This window comes from Pseudomyrmex gracilis, unplaced genomic scaffold (genome assembly GCF_002006095.1).
Source record: "Pseudomyrmex gracilis isolate BER0280 unplaced genomic scaffold, ASM200609v1 scaffold_13, whole genome shotgun sequence".
Taxonomy (NCBI): Eukaryota; Metazoa; Arthropoda; class Insecta; order Hymenoptera; family Formicidae; genus Pseudomyrmex; species Pseudomyrmex gracilis.
Window position 1 is genome coordinate 1,167,553 of NW_018020597.1, and position 25,043 is coordinate 1,192,595.

Here is a 25,043-nt window from a genome sequence, read left to right on the forward strand (position 1 = left end):
GTCGCGAATGTTTTACAAGACGAGATGAATTAAAACCAACTCTTCGACTAATCTTCGTGTTTTTTCGTTCGGCGCTCGTGAATTTTTACAATATTTCTCAAATAAAACCAGACTCACAAAAACATTGAGACTCGCGCGGAGTGTTTCGCAAGCAAATGCTTCTTTAAATACCTTTGAATATTCACGTCGCGCGTGAGAAAGTAACCCGTAATATCGGGTTGGTCTTGCGAGAATATCGCTTCTCTTAAGAAATGACGATGAAATACAAACGCTATTTTTTCGCGCTTGCGCGCGCGCTTTTTTCGTATTGGCATTGAGAGACAAAAGAACAACGTAATCTGTTCGTCGTCGCGCTTACATATGCATCGCGTCGCGGATCACGTGAGAGAGAGAGAGAGAGAGAGAAAAATTTTTCGCAGCCGGCGCGTTTGAAAGCGAGTCGATTTACGAGCATCTTCAGTGTTTCTCGTCATTTTCCGCGTCGCAGTACGACGACGTAGCACGGGGCTTATTTGATTAGGGTGCATTCAAAGCGTCGTGCATATAATCGTATAAATTGCTTTTGATGTGTGTGAGAGGCTCTCGCGCGTGTCTGCGCGGATAAGAGACTCGCCACCTCCCTCCTCCTCCCCCCCACTCTCTTCGTTCGTTCTGCTTTTCAATCTCTACCTGGCTTTTTCCGAGATATATAACGCTGCCCCGCTGCCGTACGTGCGACGTCTCAAAGTTTTTCACACAAACACGTATCTTCCTTCTATCAAAGAGATGTGAAATTGCAGAGAGCTCGTGGAAAAAAAAAACTTCGCGAATTAAATAACACACGGACACACACTCCCCCAACAACAACATTTGTTGATCCCGTTATTTCTGAATTAAGTCCGCCAAAGAAATAACACCATGCCCGAGAAGGGCATTCTAGCGTGAACAATGCGCCGCGCGCGTGACTGTGATAAATATTTAATCCTCCCCTTAGAGCGCTGGGGTTACTTTCCTTCCGTGCCCGGGACTAAAAGGGCTTGTAATGACGCAATCTCGAGCCAGCGTTCGCGACATATTGGCAATCAGGTGTAACGTTCGCGTGATAATGTAGATTTTACATGTAAGAGGATGATGATATTCCGAACAAACATCTCATTTGCGGCAAGAACTTGCTCCGCGACCAAGAGAAGAAAACGAAAAGAAAAAACCTACCGGTAATATTTGAAGTCTTGTATTAAATCCCGAGAAGGAAAAGGAAACGTTCTCTACACAGACAACGTTTCGGAAACAACTCTTTGTGACACTCCGGAGAGATGAAGATTCTTCCAAGATGTATAAAAAAAAAAAAAAAAAAAAAAAAAAACACACACACAAAGTTACAAAAGAAAAAGAAAAAACAAATCATTCTCAAGAAGAGACGCCGAAGTTGAAGAGACGCGCGCTGATACGTGTGCCGTGTCTGATTCTACGCCGTCTTTATCTACTCGCTTTAATATCGCGCTTCCTAAGTAGAACGCGGCGTTTACGTTCAGACGTCGCTTGTGTTCCCGTAACACACTTCTATGAGAAGTTCCCTCCGCGAGAACTTTCACCATATTAACCCAATATCAGCCATATGGTTTAGATTCGAGCTAACAACCGTTCGTAGTATCATCTCCCTCCCTCCCTCCTCGTCGCGTCGAGAGGTACTGGGAGGAAGGAGGAGGGAGGATTATCGGCTATCAATCCGATTTAACGTCATTTACGCAAAATAATGGCGCGAAGTGTCCAATTGATTAGACCGTGAGCTTTCATGTCTACGTGCAATTAAATCGACCACGCTCGACCATAATAATACGCGACATGAAAGATGTAATCGCAGAAAGAGTGTTCCAAAAATGTCACTCCTTGATTAAAAAATATCGCCAAGATTAAACGTAGAAATATGCATATTTTTCAGAGGCAAAGCGCAGAGAGCGCGTAGATTTATATTTTTAAAAAGGTCACACGGATTTTATTTCATCTATTCCCCCGTCCGTTCTTTCCTGTAATTTTCCTCTCCCTTTCCACGAGCAGCAAACGTGAATTAATGTTTCAACACGTTTCGGACGCGTCTTCTCGATATCGCGATCATTCGCGATATATAAATCCCGCCCCGTATCGTTCTCGTCCATTAGCATCTCGTCGTGCGTAGAATCGCGCGCGGCGAGGACAGACGGTATCCTGCAGTTTGTCCCCCGTATCGCGGTTTGAGTAACACACCGACGTGTACGCGGAGGCAGCCAGTCAGCGTGTGCCGGTGGGGAAGTATAAAATGTCAATACGTTTACCGGCGGGGCCCCATTGTTGAGCTTGATCTATGTTTACGGGCGTAACGGCGTAGGTCGCCGTCGCGTTGCATACAGAGAGACAGAGAGAAAGAGAGAGAGAGAGAACGGGCGCAACCGCGACGCAGAGGAAGCGCGCGAGAATCTCTTTCTGTAATGTTCCGGCCGTAATAGTACAAAGGCGGTCCTCGGTTCTTGCTCGTGCCCGCGGATATATACGCGCGCTGGCAGTTTGCGAGCATACGTGAGAGAACACTTTGACACACGCATGCCGAGAATTGTTCTCTGTGAGTTACGAAAATTGCTATCTCGCGGCGCTGCAGCAGTCCGTATTCAGCAACGTCTCTTTTGAGCGTAACAAAATTTAATTAATTCGTCCGTCTCGCTCTCTTTTCGCGCTTCTTATTTCTTCTATCAATTTATTTATTTTCCGTATTAATCGCGAATTTTGATGTAAAGTATCCATTGTCGCACAATATGGGAAATAAAAACACGATCGATCGGCTATCGAAAGCAAAACTAGAAAAGACACGCAAAATAACTTTTCACCGAATGTAAATTCGACCTTGTAGCCTGATCTTGTCCACGGGTAGGAGTGGTGTAAAAAATCGTAGAAAGTGTTGTTTAGTGGAACGTTTCGATCATACTTTAATTTCGATCATCATTAGCCAATCTTGATAAATTCAAACCGACAAACCGAAATAACTTTTATGTGTATGTGTGTGTAGAAAAATATATTAATGTGCGCAAAGGATTTTAACTCTCTACCTCGTGCAAAGCTGTCGATAAGACCGAGGAAGATCGAGGAAGTTATTTGCACAAGACGAGAAATTGCCTCTCTTCGTTCGTGCGATGTCTCGTAACCCGAGCGTGTTCTCGCTATCTTACGCGCACGTGTCTTGGAACGTATAAAGCTTGTGTATGTGTGTGTGTGTGTATACGTGTAACTCGCGCCTGGGCTACGGCGATATCGTTTGCGATAATGCATGTGCCTAGTACAGATCTTCCGGTCGAACGATCATCCCCTCGCTACAGCGACGCTCTCATTACGTTCGACTTTGCGCATTCACACGCGAGATAATACCGTGACAAAGGTTAGTTCGCGAAAATGGCATTCCGTTCTCGGTCCATTTCGAAAAATTGAACCGAAACGATGTGGGGGATGATCGTCGCACGTGTATTTCGTGGCGTTTGAGTATTTTCTCATTTCGGGGTTATTCTCCGTCTTCCGCGTTTGACGCTACTCGGCACGTAGAGGAAAATTGCCGGGCGTAGAAAAAAAAAAAGCAAAGAAGTTGTAGCGAGTCATCTTGTTCCCTTTGTTCGCTATATCGCAGGTTCGACGAGAGAAAAAGAGACAGAAACAGAGAAAGAAAGAGAGAGAGATATATATATATGTATGTATGTGTATATATATATATATATATATATATATATATATATATATATATAGAGAGAGAGAGAGAGAAAGGGTTCGAGGTGCCGGACTCGCCGGGGGAATGAAACCTGATTTAGGACTGCGGTCCAGAAATCTCCCAAGAGACCCTCCAGGCTGACCACCGCGCACTCGCTTCGCTTTCCAGTGTCCCTCCGAGTGCGATCCTCGCCCTCTACCACTACTACGTTCTCACTACCGGGTTCTTCGTGGTGTTCCACGTCCAATGTCCCTGGACGCCAACAAGTGCGACTCTTTACCAACATCGCGTCGGAAATGCGTCCGGAATACTGAAGATCCCTTCAAGTATTGCGGTGGGATACGCGTTACACCAAAAAGAAAAACCAATTTAACAGTCCCGATAAAGAAAGAGAGAGAGAGAGAGAGAAAGAGATAGAATAGAGGGAGAACACGGAATTAGATTAGATTTTCTCCGCCAGTGCGGAGCGTATTATTTGATATTTTGTGACCTCACGTAGTGCAAATGTCTTCTGATTTCGTGGAATTAATGAAAGAATAAGATCGGTGTAAATTTACCGCATTTATCGCGCGCGATTCAATGTCCTCTTCTCCCTCCGCTTCATTTAACTCAAGTTTTAATTCTTCCGCGAAATTTTAAGCGAGTGATTGAAGTGCAAATTTTAATACACAGGAAGAAATTTCTGCAAGAGAGAGAGAAAGAGAGAGAGAGAGAGAGAGAGAGAGAGAGAGAGAGAGAGAGAGCACGCAGAATTTCATTCGATACGTTTTATTCCAAACTTGCTCCAAAACTTTTTTCCTTTGGCTCATATAATATCTAGATTCGACTGCTTTTATATCGAGTCGGGGATCCTCTTGCGCGAGAGAAGCGCAGAGCAAGACCGGTCGAAGGCAAAGTTTCTCAGACGAGGGCCGCGGAAAAGAAGGGAATAAGCTGCGCCGGAGGAAAAGGAGGAAGGAAGAAAAACGCTCCTGGCACAGCCTGGCGTGTAGGTTACTACGTGCCTGCTCGCCGAGCCATCCCGTGACCGTGGTCTGGCTTAAGGATTCGGGTCAGGCTGTAACCTGCCTCGATTGCAAATATAGGGAAACACTGTCGGAGGCGCTGCCAAAACCAAAACTCAAGTGCGCCCACCGGGTGTGGCGTACGACAACTCGACGAAAAAACGGCGAAAATTTAATCGACCTTTGTCGCGCCCGATTCCCCCTCCCGGTCTTCTTTGCGCAATATCCACCGCGCGGATATATAACTCTCGCGCGTCGTCGGGAAAAATCCTCGAAACCCGCGCCACTTCAAAACCGAGAAAGAGATAGCTCGCTACTGTCGTTCGGATCTGACCGAAAACTGGTAACCTTTAAACTTTTATATCCCCGAGCTCGCGCTAACCACTTTTCTCTCGGAACACGAGTTTGACGTTCAATCTGACGAGTTTATATACACGCGGAAAGATAGCTCTGACAATTGATATGTCATTGATGTGTCATTAGAGCGATCAAAAAAAATGGTTTTGCTCGACGCTCAAAATATATTATACATATGTTACTGAAAATGTCATCCGCGCGATTGTCATTACATTAAATAGCGATCGATGAATCTCGCTGAGGTAGCGCTCGCGCGCGAGCAGTTTGACTCGTGAAAAATACGCGTTTCGCTAAAGAACGCTCAAAGCACGCGATGTCACGGAGAAATAGCGCACCTTTTGTCACCGGATATGAATCTTATTGAGCATACTTGGAATATGCTCCCGCAGACGGCGGTGCAAGAATGCACCCGCGAAGCGGCGAAAGCTCGCAGCTGCAGTCACTGAAGAATGGGCCGACATACCGCGAGAAGTTCTTCGCCATCTTTTTTCGGAGGCTCGCGCCGTCATGTAAAATTGTGGAGGTAGAAAATGTAAAATTCGTGCGCGAGCCGGCGGATATTAAAACGAGGATAGCCCGCGGAGCATAAATCGTGTCAAGTATCTACGCAATAACTTATCTCTTTTCATTTCCATCCTTCGTGCCCTTCATAAATAGATATACACGGGGACGAGCGATGCGAAGCAGTTTCTCTCGCGAAAAAGTAAAAATGGTCCCGCTGTCATTTTAAGCACGTAAATTCAACCGAGAGATTCTGCGAAAACGGTGCGAAAAAAAAAAAAAAATACTTGCGCGATTAATACACGTGACGCGTAATTATTTTTATCACAGGTGGCTTACAACACTTTACATTTTTTCAAACACTATATTTATCTCGGTAAGTAGTTCGAAACGTGACAAAAATGCATCTGGCGTACTTTTAATCTTCACCGAGTATAAAAAAAAAAAAAAAAAATTATGTTCTCTCTCTAACCTTCGTATGAAAAATATACGTAATAATATGTGTGTGTAATAATATAACACGTTACATGACACACGTCGCGTGTGAGTAGCACATGTATCGCATACGCAATAAATTATCAATCACGAAGGGGGTTTTAACTTGATCTCGTTCAATACCTGGCTGATAAAGATAAAGGTCCGCGGCGCGCGGCCACACGATCGCCGAGGGCTCCACGCTGCCTGCTTGATTCCGCGTGTTTGCGGATCCCGGGAGTTCTACGAAGAATCTGCAAGCCACGAATGAAACTCCCGTACGTCGTTCGATTCCGCAGTCGGCACAGTCGTCGTCGTCGTCGTCGTCGTCGTCGTCGTCGTCGTCGTCGTTGTCGTCGTCGTCGTCGGTCGTCGTCGTTCTTCACAAGTCCTCGTCGTTCCCTTCAACGGAATCGCGACGATGATGGTGATGGTGCGCCGTCATCCCTCACCTTCTGTTCGCGACATGAAACGTCCGTCGCCGACAATCGAATGAGAGAGACGCGTCTCGCACAAACGATGGCCTGTCCTCCACCACTTTTTGTTGAACACTCACCGAGGACAGTTCACGTTCGCGCGGATTACGTCGGAGCGCCCGGGGACACCATGAATACCACCGATTACCAATCACGAGGGTGGGAGAACAATCCTCTCAATATCCTTACACGCAATAAAGTTAGAATTATTGCGATTATTACAATTAGCACTTGCGACGAGTCTAAACTGCGCGATGAACATACGTGAGAGTCGCGGTCGCGCGACCACGAGCGCCGCCGGTACGCATCCGACGACCACGTGAGCTAAGAGCGATCTGATTCGACTCCACGTGTCTTCGATCTCGCACAGAGAGAGGTTGTGCCGTGCCGATTCGATTCGCGTGTCGCAGACGCGAATTAAAACTTTCTTGTTCCAATGAAAAACGCAATGAAACAGCACTATACGCGCTCACGGTTTAAAATCAAGAACGTAACAACGTCGCGCGTGGTCAGTACGTCGCTTATACACACACCAACGCCACGAGTAACCACATTGACACCACCAATGCGCGCGGGGAAAATGCGTCGTTTCTGAATTCGCCACCCCGGCGTCGTCCCCGCGACGTACGCTCCTCGTGCTAGGTGTCACTCGATTCTGTAACCGCACTGATACCGCCGGCGAGAGCGTCGACCGCGTGACTACCGACCGTCCTCCGCCTCGTCGTCGTCGTCGTACACATCAAGGTGGAAAAGCCACGTCAGTTCGGAGCGACGAGCCGACCGCGGTCTCAAGCGAACAACGAGGGATGTTCTCTCGGACGCGTCGAGATGTAACAACGACGCGCGCTCAATCCCCACCGGCGAAAATTTCTTCTCGTTAACACAACAACAGAGTCTTCGTAGATTCACGGACCAACGATAAGACTGACGGCAGCGGCGGCGACGGCGGCGGGGAGGTGTTGAAAAGAGGCAAAGGGGCAACACGACGTGCCGCGTCTCTCCAGCTGATCGTCGTGCGTATGCGGTGACAAACGTCGGATGTGACTCGTGGCACTCCGGCAACGACGCCGCCTGCTTTGCCAAAACGTGGAGATGGTGTACACTGCGGTCGCTCTCCGCACACTGAGGATAGCTGACGTCACGAGCCCACCACGCGGAGGTGGTCTCGCGAGCGACCGTTTCGCGCCGGCGCCCGCGGCGCTGCAATCCCTATAGGCACACACAGTGCTAGTACAACCCTGCGCGCCGATGTGCTCTCTCCTCTCTCTCTCTCTCTTTCTCTCCCACCCTCTCTCTCTCTTTCTCTCTCTCTTTCTCTCTCTCTTTCTCTCTCTCTGCCGGCTCTCCTCTTTGACTATATATATTTCCACCCACCAGTGGTACCCATCGCGGCGCGACTCGTTCCACCTACGTACGGCAGCCGAGTAACGGTTTAACCGTCGACGGAGGAGCTAACACCTAATGGGGTTTTACGTTACGTCACGTTGGGCACGGTCAAAGAGAACAAACCCGCGCTGCTTTCGCGTACTGGATCGATTTCCTCGTGGAAAAACAAAACTTGAATCCGTAACGAGTATCAATAATTGACAGTATAACGCATATATTTCCCAAACGGTTTGACATAAAGAAAAACTGCAGCTTACACATGAGTGTAGAAAAGATATGCATACTCTTAACATGCGAATAGTTAAGAAAGAAATAAGAGAATTTCTAATAATAGAATTTATAATATTTTCTACACAATGGCAGATAGTAATATAATGTGTATGTCACACACACATGAATGATTTAGTAATAATAAAATATATAACTCTGCCAAGTAGGAAAGAATAAAGGCGATTGATAAGTATCCGAAATGACGTACAGATAGCGACAGTGGTATCACATTGCTCTGTCGTCGTTGTTTCAAGTTTCATCCTTCAGAGGAACAAACGTCAAACGCTGGCTCCTTATCGCACGTAGCGTTTGTGTAACAGTTCGCCAATTGTTTATTAAACTTACTTTAACAATAAATTTAATAAGAAGAAGATAAACTTCAAAATTTTCACGTACTCATCACACATGTACATCACATACGCACATGTACAAAAAAAAAAATATATATATATATATATATATATGTATGTATATCCAGAGAGAAGTAACAATTTTACGTGTAAATAATTTTACGTGTTAATAAAACACTTCATACATTAACACCGAGTGATTTCATATATTGTGCAATTAATTTTGTTATATATCGTTCCAATTAATAATTGCTCATTTTAAATGCACGTTATCGCGTCACGGTATTAATATAATCGCGTTGCGATTGAAATACATTTAATGAAAAGATTTAATAACGTACGTCACGTCGAAACGAACGATAAAGCACAAACTTCGACGTACGACGCCAATATTTTATCCATACTGATTTGAAAACAAAGGGATAAAACCGATTGGCCGTTGGTCTTGCGGTATTATCCACGATCCTCAAGCTGATCCTCCACAAACAGGAAACCCGGGGCACGAAATTCCGAAGAGAAAGCACGGAAGCCCTATCGGACCGCCGTTATGGGTGGAAAGTTTCGGTGGAAGTTTCTTCCCCAACTCCGTCAACTTCATAGGAAACGACGGAGAAATCCGAATCTGAGATGAAGGATTGGCGAGAATGACGCTACTCCGCGGGAATTCACAAAAGTAGACAGTTTCGCGAGGAGAAAGAGAAAAAGAGATAAATCAGATTCTCGTGCGCGAGCATTGTTGCACACGTAATTTGACATCTATATTTATGGGACAACTCTTGGGATGTGTCTCTCTTGGTTGTTACGAAATTTTTCCGTAAAACTGCGACCGCGCGTTTTTCAAAAGTAAGTACGTCCACTCGATAAACGGAATTAATAAATCGACACGACAACACGCGAAGCAGCAACGACGATTTCTCGGTATTGTGAGACAAGGTCTGTGTGATGAGCGAGCACCTTTCGGTTCAAACAGATGTCAGTAGTCGGTATGTAGATTGACGCAGCGCGGGCTGAGAACAGAAACGCTCAGAGATTCTAAGAAAGAGAAAGAAGAAGAAAGAAAGATAGGAAGCTCGCACGAGAGAGAGAACAGCCACCCGTCCGTCAATCTCGCTCTCGTTCCATCTCCATCGCTCAATCCCTCTTTCTCCCTCATTCACGGTCGCCGGTGGCGTTGGGTGGGCTGATGGTAGGAGGTGGATAGAAATCAATAGCCCTGAATAATGAACCCCAAGGCAGCACCCTCTCTCCCGCTCTCCACGGTCTGGAGCAGTCTCTCATGCATCCTCTCGTTCGAGGGCAGGAGGAAGGGAGGGCGGGAACGGGTGCTCGCTCGCTTCCTCTCTTTTCCTCTCTTCTTCCTCCTTCAATCTTCCTTCGCCAACCCTCGCCACCGAGGCCCTACTGAACCCTTCCCCTTCTCGTTGCCCGAACGGAGGTGTTTGTGTCCTCTCCTAGTCTCCAACTTTGCTACGAGACCCCCTAGAACCCAATTCGGATAACCGACGGAAGAGGAGGAGGAGGAGGAGGAGAAGGAGAAGGAGGAAGAAGAGGAGGAGGAGCAGGAGGACACGGAAAATGATTACCCTCCACCTCATCCTCCCCTTCATCTCGTTCCCCCTCACGACGGATCGATGGTCGTCGAGCACCTTAGTTCGTGATTCTCCTGGATTCGGATCAATACCTACTTTAGCATTGCAATAAAATGGTTGGACAGCGCGTTATGATAGCCCGCGCACCCTCTCCCTCCCTCTCTTCCTCCCTCTCTCTCTCTCTCTCTCTCTCTCTTTCTTCCTCTCTTATCGAGTACCTATCGAAAAAGCTATTTTGCCGGCACTAAATTTATTTGCGATTCCGCTCGGCGTGAGACATGTATTTTATCAAGATCCTCAACGGAAATATAGCAACGACTGGAGAATAAAGAGAAAGAAAAAGAGTGTAGGAAAATTAATCCAATTCTTTCAATTGCGGATAACAATAAACGCGCTTATCGGATATAAATTGTACTTCGGAGCGTTATATTGGCGTAATTGATTGCAGCGTCGGCTCGTACTTCCGGGTCTCTGATTTCTTCATCTACTGCTTTCGATAGCGACGGTTAGAATAAATAGACCCGTCAATTTACATAGTCGTTAACAGGCATGCCTGGCAAGCCCTTATCGGCTCCGTAGCTCCTAAACGTCCTGACCTAGCCAACGCGTTCTACGTTATTCCTACATCCTCTTTATCCCGCGCGCGCTTCGCCAACGTGAAGAGCCCACCGAGGACATGTAGGCGAAACCTTATCCGCGGAACAGAGCGCTTATTAAAGATCGATCGAGGACACCGTGATGTCCTTTATCCTCCGTTATCGCATTGCATACAACTTGGAAATCCAGAACCATCGCTGTGGTTTCGCGCCACATACATAATTTATTTACTCGGAGAATCGTAGCGTACGACGACGCTACGTTGTAAAGTATTTTTATCGCAACTTTAAATTGGATCAATTCGATTGAATGGCACAATTTGTTATAGCCGGCGGAATATCGAAATATATCGCACGAGACTAACACAAAATTTTCTCGGGAATTCAAGAGAACGAAATATATATAAAGGAGCTAAATCATTTATCGTTTTTTTTTTTTTTTTTTTTTTTTTAATCTAAATATATATTCTCTTACATATATGTATGTTCTCTCTCACGTTTTCTCGCGCGGTGATATTACGTGTCAGAAGAGTTGTTCCTTCAAAAAATTTCCTTCATCAAAGATTCGGATCACCGACGAGACGATGATTGTTATCCTAAGCAATCAAACGGATCGTGGTACCACAGTCGTTTTCTTTTCCGAAAGAGCCGAGAGATCTCGGGGGGGAGGGGGGGGCGGATCTATCTGGGGAAACTATCCCTCGGTAAAAGCGGGCTGGTAACGACTATGCAAATTTCATTTGGCCCGGCCCAATTCTTCACACACGGAAGATTAAGACATTAGACTACGGGAAGAAGGAAGAGAGGGGGGTGAGAAAAGCACGCTCTCTAAACTGGCGAGTGAATATAGACGACGACGACGACGACGGCGACGACGAGGGAGTATAAAAGAGGAGTCTCGTCGTAAACGGTAACTACACCAACACACGGTCTCCTTCTACGGTCTCAATTATCTCATGTCCTGAGTTATATAAATCACTCGTGTGTGCGAACCCAAAACGACGCCGCTAATATTTAAGTTGCGCATGAAAATTTGGCCGCTCGCGTGCGCCGCGTAAAATAATTTCAGTGGGTAGTGGTTATCGCGTTTAAAGGGCTAGCCTCGTACAAATAAAGCCGTTGTTCGTGCGGTGGAGAGAATAGTTGTTGGTTTTGTGTAAAAAAAAAGAGGGTGGGGGGAGGAAGAGAGAAAAAACTAACCGCGCGCGATAGCATCGTATTTTTAAAATACAAATTACAGTAAACACCATTTGGTGCTTAAAAGAAATGTGCATGCGCGGCGCACGAGAAAAGTTCAGTACGTACTTTAATCTACGTGTAACGTCGGCTCTTACGCTATGTTACGGTGATAACCGCGAAAAAGTTTCTTTTTGACGTTTTCAGCTACGTAAAATATTTTATACGTGACTTGTAATTACGCATTTCGTTTGCGGCGCCGCACAAGTTCTTCTTACGCCTTTGACAGAGGGATGAGAGCTTTAATTTTAACTTTCGGCAAATTACAACCGTGCAGTTCCATATATACTTTTGTGAATAAATACGCACGATATTATATCTCATACCGCCACGTGCAGATTTGCGCAGAAACAGCCATTGTGCGCACCTGTTCTTTGAATTTTTCGGAAATGAATTTTTCTTCTCGCATTTTTTCGAACAACCGGAGAAAGAGATTGTTACTTTTTCTCTCTTTCTTTTTGTTTTGTTTTGTTTTGTTTTATATTATTCATCACAGATAAAAGACCGGAAACGGGATTTGATATGTCCCGTGTATTACGTGAGCATATTGGCAACACGCGCACAATAGCGCGCGTCCTCAACATAATAATGCTGGAAAAATTCACTCGTTCCCCTGCGGATGCATCCTGACGGCACCGCCGCAAAACCGCACCGCGAGGATTTCGCGTCCGCCGGAACAACGAACGGCGGGAAATGCAGCGGCAGGTTATGCTTCCCATCTCGAGATCCTACCTCCCGTTGCTGCCTCGATGGGAATTCCCATTCTTCGCGTTCGACGGCCCGGAATTTTCCGGCGGGCGGCTTCGACGGGCGCGCTCTGAACTTCTTCTCTCCTTTTCCACCCTCCCCTTTCCCCCGCTCCTTCACTCCTTCGTGCGAGAGTGTAATTTTAGTTTGATACTAGCGCAATAGCCGTCTGCTCTCCTTTCGATGTAATAACGGAAAGCTGGAGAAAAAGAAAGAGAGAGAAAGAGAGAGAGGGAGTAGGGAAAAGAGGAAGAGTAAGAGAAAGAGAGGAAAAGCAGCACTACTTATCCTCTCTTCCGTATTTTCCTTTACAGCGACTCTTCTTGCCCCCGATCGAGACAAAGCCGCAGGTATTACCTTATTTCCCTAGCGTCTTTCCCCTTCTATCGTGCAAATCCTTCTTACGCGAGTGTTCGCCCGTAACCCATTCCACCATCGCGTACCATCCGGCTTCCTCGCTTTCTTGGCCCCTCTCTTTTCTTTCTCACTCGCATCTCTCGCCTGATGTTCGCACGCCGGAACAACCTATTCGTGTATTATATTCTCAATGGATTTCGCATTCTTCATACGGCCTCCGCGGAACGGAGCTTTCGATACGGATAGCAATGATGAAAACGCGTAGGCAACTGGATTTTTCCCGGTAACTCGTATGTATGTTCCGCCACGTGAGGATTGTTGTCTAATGATTAAACGTGATTTCTCTCTCTCTCTCTCTCTCTCTCTCTCTCTCTCTCTCTCTTTCTTCTTCTCTTTCAACGTAATTAAATTTTTACAATTGTTATTTTTAAAAAAGCTTTCCAAATATATTCTCTTTCTCTCTCTCTCTCTCTCTCTCTCTCTCTCTCTTCTCTATAACAAAAATAATGTAAAATTCTTGTTTGATTTGTTTCTCGTTATTCGTGCTAGACACGTTTATTACGTGCGTCGCGGTTTTCCGCAGTGATAAGAACGCGGTTCGATCACGCGAGGATTATCGTCGACAGATTTTCACGCGACAAACGAGCACAGCGTTTTCATCATGAACGCTAACATTGTCGTATGATCCCACCCAATTCCCAATGAGCGGGAGAAGTGCGATGTATGCGCTCTCGATCGATCCGTCGGACGGGACGGAAAGAGAGACGGATGTAGAGAGCCTGCGGCAAAAAAGTAGGATAACATACGTCCGTGCACGCGACGGGGGAGACCGACGGACAGACAAGTTCCCTCGCGCACCTCGTGCCGAGAGAACGTGAGCGAGAAAGAGGAAGGATAGGGAAAGACAAAGAGAAAGAGAAAGAGAGAGAGAAGAGAGATTGCGGAGAGAGATCGGGAGAGTGGGGCTGGGTTGCCATTGTAATGGCGTGTGCCATGGTCCCCATGTGCTAACCACCCCGGCAGCTGAGCCCCTCCGATCCGCTCCGCTGTTAAATACGCTGAAACGAGCAAACCGTTCGCGAGAGTTAAACGCGTAGTTATCACTCGAATCGATATATATATATATATATACATATATATATATATATATATATATATGTACGTACGCCGCGTATACCGGCGAGAGAATCGAAACGCGGTTTCTCCTTAAATTCTTCCCCGTGGACGAGGCAAATGCCTCGCAATTGAAAGAAAATGCGTCCGTTTTGTTCCGCCACCCTCATCGAATCCGACGGTAACACACCGAGGAGAGACTTACCTTTATATTGACCGTTCGGTAGAGGTCGAGAGACGAAAATCACGGCTCCCTTTTCTTTTGTAACTTCTAGAGGATTACAGGAAAATCGCCGCGGGGATTTTCAAGACTAAAGCGCGGCGGCCATTCTCGTGATTTCTTCTCGGTGCGCTCGAGAGAGAGGCTACGTCGATTAATAAAATCGACGAGAACGCGAGCGTCGTAATTCGAATTGCGCGAATATCCGTGATTGCGGCGTAACAACTGAATTATTTCCTTACTCGCCTTCGAGGCTACAATTCAGCGCGCTCATTAGTACGTACACCAACGCTGGCAGCGGGACAAGGGAGAACAGAGACGGCGGAAACGCCTCCCGAATACCGACGACGGGAGGTCACCCCCGAAGTATCGTAACTACCCAGTAATTAAGTACGGATGCCGAAGCGCGGCGGCCAATGGAGCGGGCCGCCGGAATAAAGAAGATGCAAAACGGATTCCCGCCGGAGGAGGTGGAGCGCGCGCGAGCCTTTTTATTTACTCGGAGTCGTAATTCAATCCGGGGAAACGAACGTGCCACGGGGAATGCGAGACAGAGGAGGGTAACTAGACGAGGGTAGGTCACTATGTCTCCAAACGGGAGGGAGGGGGCGGAGAAAGGGACAGGACAGTGGACTGACACCGTTGTGCGAAATAAACGTAACGCGCTCTCCCCCGATGCTCTCGCGTACGTTTCGGGGCGCGAGTGACATAATGAGAAAAACAACGGGATGGAACGCATAAATTGATAACGATAACGAGGAGGTGCGCGCGGAACCGGATGAGGCGCGGACGGTAAGAGGCGAAGAGAGAATGAGGCGAAACCAGGAAGAGACACGACGCGCACAGAGCTAGGGGAATCAAAATATAATTACACACAAAGGTAAGCCGTAACACGGAGACAGAATCGCGGCGAAATAGACGGGTCTCATTAAAATTGGAGAGCTGTTTTGAAACTACGAGACTGCCGTGTCGGTTGCAGCCTCGTCACCGTCGAGTATTACCTTTCCCTAACTCAGGGCCCTCTTCTCTCTCTCTTTCTCTCTCTTCGTCGTCCCTTCGCGTTCTCCCGCCTTCGTGCTGCAGCGTCCCATGAAAGGTTGAAACAAAAAGAAACTTTTCCGCGCCGTTTTGCAGACGGCTGAGGAAAAACTATGTAACGCATCATGCAACGACGCTCAACGATTTCTGTGCACTCCCTCTCCTCCTCCTTCTCCCCGAGATAATTTGTATTTACCAGAAATCTGATGTGTTTTTTTTTCGCCATTCGGACTTTAAAAGTTTTTAAAATTTATATAAACCCTAGAGACAGAGAGAGAGAGAGAGAGAAAGACAGAGAGAGAAAGCGAGATAAAACTTTTCTTTGGTTTGTGAGAGAGAACTGTCATATTAAGTTGTAATAAAACTTTTTATCTTTACTTGTTTATTCTTTATGCGATTATTTTTTAATTGTAAGTTAGCGGAATGTTTATTCAGTGACAATATGGTTTGAAATTATCTCAGCAGTTCTCATTGCGAACGCAACTTCAGCGTTCCAGTTGTTTAACAAATAATTCAATAAGTTATAAAATGTGTTTCAACGGCACGCATTTCACCGAATTACTGAAGCTGCACTCTAGTCGCGATGCTCGTATCGATGCAGATTTAAGTCCGGTGAGATGTATATATATATATATAGACACGGATTATTTGATTTAGTGGACGTGCGTCAATGTGAGCGAATGCATTTGATTCGACGTTGATAAAATCATTCCCCCGTTGTGCCGTTCGTTTCGTCGAAAATGTGAGCCAGATCGATATACGATAGTTCGGCGATATGTTTTTCGGAGCAAAACTTGTGCTCGTGACGCAATCGAGGAGTATTTTTGAAAAATTTGCGATGAAGATTCGAGTCGTTCGGACGAATTTTTTTTAACATTAAGTAAACTCAATTTGAGTTTAAAAACGTTCGAAAGCGGAGCAATAACAAAGTATATAAATGCGCAAAGTTACCAACGCGAACGCATGATGATATCAAATTGATGCACGATCAATTTTTCTATGCAAACTGTTTCAAACGAGATTGTCAATAAAAGACAAAATGTTCTTAACAATTCAGACGAGAATCGTAAATACGAATAATTTTTATACCGTGTCAAAAAATGTGTTTCGTCTTAACGATATAAACGCGCGCACTCGATATAAACACACACGTACGTTTAGAATATAAAATTTTCCTCGGCACGTCCGCGGGGAAACAATGCGAGGAAAAATGTCGAGTCGCGAACCGCGGCGAAGTTGGAAGGGAGAGGATAATTCGAAAGATTAACGAGCTATTTCCAGGCAAAAACTCGAACGACCATTCGTCAACCATAAATTCCGCGTGCCTACAGAAATAAAAATGCGCTTGGTTCTCCCCTTTCCGTCCCCTCTCCCTTCATCTATGGTGCGCTGGAATTGTGTGCAGCTTATCGGCCGGATATTTATTGTAAAATACTTACGTTTTTTTTTTCTCTCTCTCTCTCTCTCTCTCCCCCTCGCCGTGCTCGACCGGGCGAGCGGATTGCGGCCATTTTTCCTGCAAATTAAATAAACGGAGGGCCGCCGAAGGGTAAGCGTCGGCGCTTCTCGTGGGTACCCGTCGGGAAAGTCCGTTATTTTCAGCGCGGGGGCGAATTTTTCACTGCCAATTTTATACGCCAGCCGCGCTAAGCTTTTATACGTTTACGGTGGACAACTATATAGAACGTTTCAAGTTTTCGTTGCCATATTGCCGCGCGCGCGCGTCCTCCATTATTGATAAGTATCGAATAACACGACTTCTCCATTACAAAATCGGCTCTGGAATAACGAAGCCGGGACCGAATTTCCGCGCGCGGGAATCGCACTCGGCGCTCGGCTTTCCGACCGATGCACAATTCATGAAGACGATCCGACTGGTCTCGGAGCGTTGTCTCATTTTTCCAAATACCCTCTAAAATCCCGAGCGCGCACCTATAGTGCCGCGCATGACGACGACGGCGGGTAAAGCTTTCCTCTCTCGACTTCCGTGCTCTTTTGCGCGTATCACTCTCGTCTCGCCGGCGCCCGTCCCTTCTCCCCTTCCCCCCCTCCCCCCGTCACTCCACCGTATCGAAGGTATCGCATAACACGTTCCCGTCGTAATTCGAGCATCGTGGATCGAATGGTGGCGTTGGATAGCCCGTCGCCGACAAGAGGCTGCGACTGGTAACCGGGCACGTCGGTGTTAAAGTCCCGGTTTCCGGTACAAGTTTCCGCCGCGGAAACAGCCCGAAACGCGTCCGCGAGCGCTGTCTCATTGTATCGGGTTCGTCGGCGTCTGGATAGTGCATCGCGCGGAAAAGGGATGGAAAATGATAGAGGAAGCGGCGGGAGAGGAGAAGAGGAAGAGAGGAAACGGCGCGCAGTAGGGTGTTGCATCGAGGGGGAGGCGGGGGATGGCTTACGGTCGGCCAACAAAGGCCGTCGATCGTCGACGTCGGCTCATCCTCTCGGCGATCGACGTGAATGCCCGCGAAATTTATTGTTTCGCTGCGGCTTAGCACGCTCTCGCACCCACACGATCCCTTCTCTGACTTCCCTCTTCCACCCCACGACCCTTCGTTCCTCCATCTCTGTCTCTCTCATTCTCTCTCTCTCTCTTTCTCTCTTTGTCTCTTTGTCTTTCTCTCTCTTTCGCACTTTCTCCGCAATTCTCTTCTCCGCGCGACCCTGACCGCGGGTTTCCCGGACGCCATACAGCATGTCGCGGGGGAAGAAGGGGCGGGGGAGGGAAGGAGGGGTAAAAGAATAAATCCTGATTAATCTCCCGGTCGCGCTTCGAAAGCCACCGAGGGTGCTCTTCGCTTGGCTCGCTTGCGTGCGTGCGCGCGCGCGCGCGTGCTCCCGCTTCATCGTTACCGCCGGAATTACGCCTCACTCGGCGCAACGAGCTCTACGTGTTCTTGCACGGCTGAAAAATTAATGAGCGCCCAAGCCAAGCTTGGATTTAGTGGCGGGCGTACTGCGCGACGCGCTTCGCTAAAAAATAATTTCGTGTAACGTCGGCGCGTGACGCCACGCTCTAAACGATATTTCGCGGAAACGCGTACGTCGTTGCCTAACAGTTTACTTCTCTAACGTTTGGATGACGTAAGAGGTAACGAATTGAAAAATTTTAATATACCCGCTGAGACCTGGAATTTCGCTCCTAATTGTCCACTCGAAAAAGCCTTCTCCAAGTTTCACCGCGGTGGAACCGCACTTGATTTCAAAACGGACTTGTTAAAATTTCTCTAAAACGAAAAGCGCACAAGTGCACACTCGTAGTACTTTTTTTTCCACATTTTATTTATTTTTTTTTTTTTTTACGTGTTCGACGTTAATTCTTACCCTTGTGCATTCCTGTGAATTTATCCTTGAGAACGGTGAATTCGTAAATCTTGCCGAATTCCTCGAACATCGGACGGAGAGCGTCCTCCTCGAGGTGACGCGGTATCTGTCCGACGAAAAGCTTGATGGCGCCCTCGCCGTTGCTGGACGAGGGCGACGTCGATACGGGTATTAGCATTTCCTAAAAGGGGTCGAGGGTGAGATTGTGCGAAGGAAACTTTCACTGTCGTTTTTTAAATTTCACTTTTAAACGCACTCTGAATTATCCACCCTCGTTCTTCGCTTCTTTCTTCCTTCGCCTTCGAAGACGAACACTTGATGGTCACCACGTGGTCTCCGATGAAGTCCGTTGATTACTTATCGCCACGCGCATAAAGCACTATCGCGACGAAGTCAGTGAGTACTTGACACGTGACGGGGAAGGGGGACGGAGGAAGGGAGAGAAATCGGTCGTCACGGAGGTACTCGTTAACTCTCGTCCTCGAAGGGAGGGTTGTCGTGAAGCGGAGGCGTTATTCGCCGAAAACGGCAGTCACGAGAAACGGCGAGGAGCTAACGGTCGGTCGGTAAGGGTGGTCTGGTTTTAATCAGGAGCCCGATAAAAAAAGAAAAAAAAAATACACGATGCCGTAATCTTCGTAGGAACGGAAAACAGAGCGAGGCACGGCGAGGGAACGGCGAAGGAAAAGGAAAGAGGAGAATGAGAAAGCAAGATAGAACGACCGTGAAGAGGGTGAAAAGCGGCTAATGCGGTGAGCGCACAGGAAAACAAATACTTAATAACAAAAAAGGAAGAGAGAAGGAAGAAAACAAATAAAAAAAAAAAAAAAAACCGACGGAGAAAGAAGCTTTCAATAACGTTTCGCCGATTTTATTAGCGCGAGCAAATCAGTGAATTTTGCGAAACAACGAGACGTCGATGTGTTCATGAAAATTAGCTATGCGACGATACGTTTGATGGTTTCCTCTGTGTTAAAAATTTTACGACGAATAAAAAAAACGCCGATATACGATCGACATGCGCGTTTATCGTCTCTTAAGTCATTACCGATTGCACATTTATTGCATTTACGACATTTAATCTGTCAAGTGGCGCGAAGTGCACTTCTCACGCTATAACATCTGCGACTTTGCGTACACAGCTGATCGGAGTTTACAGATAGACGATTTCACGTGCGCGCATGTGCACGAGCACCAGTTGCATGACGTCGCTCAGGAAATGATTCGATGAAAACGATGTCGATGTCACGTATCTTTTTGCCACACACACACACAATAATAATAAACAAAAGGTCGTCTCTTATTCACTGTCTCTTTGAAAATTTGTAACGTCTCTCCCCGTCTTTCGTCTGTTCGCAAATACATAGATACACATCCGATAACAAAGAACGACTACTCCGATCACGATACCGCACGTTCACATCACGAAACACATATTTCTACATCTTCAAACGTCACGGCAAAGCATTATTTCTCGCGATCCACCAGCAAAAATTTAAAATTCAAAGAACTTCCAAAGATGTTTTTGTTTTATTTTTTGAACGCCAAAATTTCAACATCCAAAGAAAACGATGACTTGTAATGAGAATTTCACGCACGTAACAACTGTCCGAAACCGACGCTCGGGCGCTTCCCCTTTAATTCTTAATTTCGTATACGTAGTACACGTAGTGCTGTGCTCCAGTTTCCGAGAGACCCAGTTTATCACGTCGAATATCTCGGCCGGGTGGCAGTTTCACAGATTACTTCCGTCGCCGCGTGATGATGATTGTTGGTCCGATTTTGCGCGACGGTGACCGTGACGATCGGTTCGCTCTACTTCAAACGATAATATCCTAAACTAAGACGACCACAAGCACAGCACGTTCACGATCACAAGAGAAACAGAAACTACAACACGCCGCACGAGACACGAGACAACACTGATGGTTGAACGACCCTCGGTCCGATCGGCACCGCGCGTCCTGACGCCACCGTCCACGGGGAAATTACGCACACACGCACACGTACACGCACTCCACCACCCCCTCTCTCCCCCTGTTCTCTGCGAGCCGCCCCTACGACGACGTTACCCCATTTCGATGCACGAGGGGGCGAGTTTCCCCTTGTGCCGGAGAACTTGGCGGGCGACGCGAGGGCGTCTTTGCTCCCTCTTATTAGCCTACCTCTCTGCGATCCCCCTCAGCAACCGTGTGCGCACCATCCATTTTCACGGACCGCCCTTAATCTTTGATACCCTATTCACCCGAATTCGTATCGAAATTGGATTCTGGCGCAACGGAGTTTTGTGAATGTCGGTAATTAGCGAGATAATATTTAAAAGTAAGATCGTACGAGAGGCAGGATAATATTAAAAGTAATAAAAATTATCACAAAAAAATAAATAAAGTATCAGGCTGCTCTTTAAACCCCGATGAAGTGAGCTGTAATGTTCACGAAACGTCGGTATAAAAATGACACTAACGCGGTTCAAACCCGAAAAAAACATCTTTGTTAAAATAAATAAACGCAATTTGTCGTAAATATTAAAAATTGCATTGCAAAAGTTGTGTTTGACGCAAAAAAAACATCTAAAATCAGACCTCGTTACATGTGTGAGTCAACAAAAAATTGTTCTTGAATCTGATTTCGATTAAGGTTATCTGAATTTCCGTCGGAATATCACAGGAGAATTGCTTACCAAATACTCGTCGTAGTTAAACAAGAGAAGTGAACACATTTTGCGCGACTCGATTTGTTTCGAAACGCCTCACGTTTGATAAAAATATATCACAGCATCGGGCGTTACGCCGCTTTTATGGGCGCTGTTTCTGCTATAGCAGCGCTGAAAAGGGTACCTGCCATAATGGTTCCCCTGTCTTACGGGGGTTGGCGAGCTGAGTCATCGCCTCGTGCGATACTCGATCGCACCATCGTGCCATGGTCGACCCTTCAGCGAACACGCACACGAGCGGACGAGCGCGTGTGAACGTGCATGCCACTTTAATCGCAAAACCGGAGCCGGTCCAGTGTGTGTGCGTGACCCTCCATTTTTGCACGCGAGTGATCCACACGCGGAAACATAGAATTCGCGATTTCGCTGGTCGTGTAAAATCGACGTTTTTGTTTTTCGAAAAACATTGGGTCTGTAATTCCGACTGCGACCGAGACTGTTTATCCGAGTTTCTGCGTCGCGCTTCCGCGAGCGAGTGCGCGCGCGCGCGCATAGGCACAGCGACAAGCTTTTTTTCTGTACCATTCTCTGCGTTACAATATTCAAGCCTGAATATTGAAACGACGACTACCAGTCAGCCAGCCAGCCAGCCAGCCAGACCTGATATCTGTAAACGCGAATATCCGTGATGCAAAACGTCTGCATTTAAATATCACGGTCTGCACGCGGCCGCTGCCATTGTTGCCGGGAACTCGGTGTGTCTGCATGTATACGCATGAGAAGCAACATCGGGCGCACGTATCTCCGAATTTAGTTAGAACACATGTGCCAGGCTTCACGCTTATCGATTCTGCTCTTCTCTAAGGAGAAAACGAGGATAGAGACGAGGTTAATGCCAGGGCCCTCGCGGATGGAAAGAAAACATCGTTTCCTATCTCGGAAGAGGGGGGGAAGGGGGAAGAAAACGCGATCGGCACAATGGTTCGGCCAAGTATTCCGCTCGCAAAAGTTCGCCGAACCGGTGGAGTAGCTCTTTGTTTCTGTTTAAAAGCTACCTCGCTCTCGCTCGTCCAAGCTGAAACATTGTCGCTAGAATGAATCGGGACGAAGAGCTGTGAAACAAGCACCTTTTCGCGCGCGAGTACTTTTCATCCCTTTAGCATTCAATTGAAACACCGAGCCGAAATATAAATCCGAGTTACAAAGAAGAAAATTTTGCGAAAATTTCGCCCGGGCTTGTAATAATTCGGATCTCTCTATCTCTTCTCTCTCTCTCTCTCTTTCTCTCTTTCTCTTACTCCGCGTAATATTCTTTTTTATTTTTTTATTCTTTTCAGCTGAAATTGTTAACTCACTTGTTTTTTTTTTTATTACAAACGATTTTTTACTTTTATTTCCAATTTTCGAGCGTTTTACGACCCAATGGGTATTAATACTGCGCGACGTGCGATTCCGCTACGCACATCTATATTTCCTTGAAAAATTTGACGCAGTTTGGAAAGCTTTCCCAGATTTCGCTGACATCGGGACAAGCTTGCTGTAGCGTCAATCTCGAAATATTGGAGGATCAATGACGTGTCGGCTCGACGTAACATGCAGCGACTCCGCCTGTAAATCTTATTGATTTATATTTTTCGCTATAATGAAACCATGGCGAAAAAGGTGCGAAGAATGTTCGACATCGACAACGCTCAACGTACACGCGATAAACTCGACGACGTCGACGTTGATTTATAGCAGCGAGGAAATTGCCCGAAAGTGTACGAATTTCTCACCGAACGCCGGGGATGCGAAATGTGATCTGCAAAAAGTGCGCTATGGTCCGTAGATAATGTTACGATTAGGACAAAAAGCGCGAGCGAAATCATCAGCAGTTTTATACAGGGTGTCCCGTATTCTTTACGATTTTATTTATTTTTTTATCGTCACAAATTCAGACGTGATGATTTCGTTTTTGCATTTCTGAAACGTTTAAATAATTTTCTATTGATCTCTCTCTCTCTCTCTCTCTCTCTCTCTCTCTCTCTCTCTCTTTCTCTTCTTTCTCGCTGTTAAAAACTTCCGACAAAGTAATTAATGCCCCCATCATCAAGATATTTTATTTATTCCCTTCAGAAAACTTATTTCCTCGCGTTGTAGATTTTTTAGCGACTTATAATTTAATACGAAATTGATATAATCGTATCGCAACTTTGTTCAAAAATCAATTACTTGTTTATGTGCACGCGATGAGGAATTCTCGTTTAAAAGAAACAGTCAAAAAAGTTAGACACCATATATACAGGAGAACGTTTTATTGCTTTTACGTAAACCGATACACAACGAATCGGGCAATGCGAAAGAGAACCAACAGTTTCCAGAGATGGGAGATGGAGCGCGGCCCGTTTTTCAGAGAAAAGTACTCTCGCCGGAGAATTAATCACGGCTTTCTCTTCCTATTGGGAGCGTGTATATCTGACATTCTCTCTCTCGTACCGTCAGAGGCCGCAACTATTTTTTCGGTGGTTCGCGCTACGCTTGAAATTACTGACCTTAGCCCGCGCTACGCTGTTTTTTCACCGCCCGATATACACACGCCGAAAAGCGAGTTAAGTCACACATGATTTATACCGGGCGCACTTCACGGGGGCCTACTCTCGGGTGTCGTCATGGTATTACATGGTGTATACCCGGTTTATATACTCAACCAACCAACCAACGAACCCGACGTGTATCCCAGCGGTGGCGGCTGCAGCGACGGCGGCTTCGTCTCTCCACCACGTTCGCGCGCGGAAAAGACACCCGAAAAATATAACCCTGCGATATCAGGCGCGCATGCCCTAGAAAGCCTAGTGCAATAATTCACGCATGTAGGATGCTGTTACCTTGGCAGCTCTCCCTCCGTACACACACAAACACACGTACGTGCGCACACGCACACACAACATGGACGAAGACCGCATCACCGGAATCGGCCAACATTGCACGTACGCCAACTCGTTGGTATATGTATGTGCGCGCGCGCGCGCGCGTGTGTGTGTGTGTGTGTACACGGTCTCGTGTCCACGCGCGCGAGAATGCATGGGCAAGTATGACATAACTCACGGTAAAGTTCCAGGCCACTTGTGCCGCGTAAATTATTAAGCATGCGTTGCCCCTTTGCCTTTCGAAGAACGGAACAACAGGGTTGGCCACATCGAGAGAACGTAAAGGTCAGAGGATCCATGTGGACGGTGGTTGGAGGACATAAAGCCGAGCGACACGAGGTAACCAGGGGAGGGAGGAGGAGGATGGTTCCAGTTCTCTCCCTCTCTCACCTGCCCTTCCCTTCCTCTCTTCTTCCACCACCGCCTCCCCTCCCGTTTTCAACCGGTCTCTTCGTATGAGATGGAGCACCATTGTAATACCGCGTAATGCAATGCAATGCGATCTAAGTGAACTTTGGCCGGGTCGAGCGCATGCATATTAGCCTCATCGCCAAGTAGCGTTACCACGCAACCACCTCTCGCGCCGTATCCCGCACCGTTCCTCTGTCTAACACCCTTTCCCGCCCTTCCGTCGCATAAGCCCATTCTCCGCCCTTTCTGTCTTTTCTCTCGTCCTTCGTCTCTCGCTTTCGAAACTAGCGCGTTTCTACGTAACCCTTCGTCCTCTCTTCCTCCGCCAT

General features: G+C 46.8%; 1 protein-coding gene across 2 annotated transcripts in view; it reads right to left on the reverse strand.

Moving 5' to 3' along the window:
- LOC109863836 (CUGBP Elav-like family member 4) overlaps nucleotides 1-25,043 on the reverse strand; it is a 596,712-nt gene that overhangs the window by 550,786 nt on the left and 20,883 nt on the right. Inside the window, exon 1 of one of the 2 annotated variants that reach the window (XM_020444442.1) lies at nucleotides 6,181-6,243. The exons of the other annotated variant lie outside the window; for it this stretch is intronic. The gene's annotated coding sequence lies outside the window, so the exon portion shown is untranslated. Of the gene's footprint in view, nucleotides 1-6,180; nucleotides 6,244-25,043 lie in introns of those variants that run through there. 2 annotated transcript variants of the gene reach the window in all.